This window comes from Octopus bimaculoides, chromosome 9 (assembly GCF_001194135.2).
Source record: "Octopus bimaculoides isolate UCB-OBI-ISO-001 chromosome 9, ASM119413v2, whole genome shotgun sequence".
Lineage (NCBI taxonomy): Eukaryota > Metazoa > Mollusca > Cephalopoda > Octopoda > Octopodidae > Octopus > Octopus bimaculoides.
Genome location: NC_068989.1, coordinates 5,088,747 through 5,090,299, shown reverse-complemented (window position 1 = coordinate 5,090,299; position 1,553 = coordinate 5,088,747).

The following is a 1,553-nucleotide window of genomic DNA, read 5'->3' as shown; positions in this document are numbered from 1 at the left end:
ATATGAATACACACACACACACTCTCTCTCATACATACCGTGACAACAACACAACTCTACTTCCTGAAAACTTTTTTTTTTTTAAATTTTTGTTTAATTTTTCTCTTCTCTCTCCACCTCTCTCTCTCTCTCTCTTTCTCGCCTTCTCTCTCTATCTTTTTCGTGATCAGTGACTGGTTTGTTTTGAAAGGCATGATAACAAAAAAAAAAAAAAACCAACCAATGTATATATAATAAGTGTATGTATGCGTGTATGTGTGTGTGTGTATGTGGTGAATAGGGTCACAAACCCTATGCCTAAAAGGTTTCACATATAACCAGCCAGTTAGCAAAGCCTTGGGCTGCTGCTTGCATACAATCTTTTGGTATAGGTTTTATATAAACAAAAAGTATGTATGCACCTACGATACATATGTTATATATATATATATATATATATATCAGACTGTATACACACTTACAATACATGCATGTATCGAGGTGTATTTTTTAAGTTTTTCTGTTTTTTTTTTATTGTATGGAAATATATACACACACAGACACACATGTACACACCTACATACTTTCACACACATACACATGCATATATGTATGTATGTATGTATGTGTGTGTGTATATATATATATATATATATATATATGTGCATGTATATGCGTACATACATGTATGTATGCATACACCTCCTCCACACACACACACACACACACACGCACACACATGTATGTGTGTGTGTGTGTGTATATGCATACATTCACACATACAGGAAATGAGTTTGTTCCATAAGTTGTATAAACACAAAACAAGAAAAAAAAAGATGTAATTTGCTTTGTATGTGTATATTTTTCGAAGTGTTTTTTTTTAATTCCTATTTTATATTATTTATTTAATTCTTATTTTGGATTTTTTTAAATATTTTTTTTTTTACAATTTTTTTAAAACTTACCCCCTCCCCCCACTTGTAATATGACTAAAGTGTTCATTCATTGCATATTCGCATAGTTTTCATTGTAATTAAAACTCTTACCTTCTTCTTCTTCTTCTTTGAATTGTTATTAGTAGTAGTAGTAGTAGTAGTAGTAGTAGTAGTAAGAGAGAAACACACACCATCAAAGTGACACTAGGGTACAAATATACAAATCCCAATATACCCTCCATGACTATCCGCCTGATAAGGGTACACCAGGCACGTGCATCACAACCATATGTGTGCAACCTGGTGATCTCATATCAGGATAAACAGCGCATGACCCCGCAGGTGGGACCCAGTTAGAATTTTCTTCAGGTTGAGTAGCCCATTCCACTCAAAAGGTCCCTGAATAAGGTTTGTTTAAGGATGATGAACGAAACACCCATATTTCCAGAAGTGAATTATTCGACCTCCAAAGAATTCCTCTCAACACATGGCTATGGCGCTCCCCCATGAAAAATCTCCACAGCTACCTTCAGATCTATTAATTTCTTCATAACTTTTCTAGGTAGTTTTTAATTAAATTTTTTTTTTTTTTTTCAACAAATAGATAACAAGCATGGCTGTGTGGTAAGATGTTTGCTT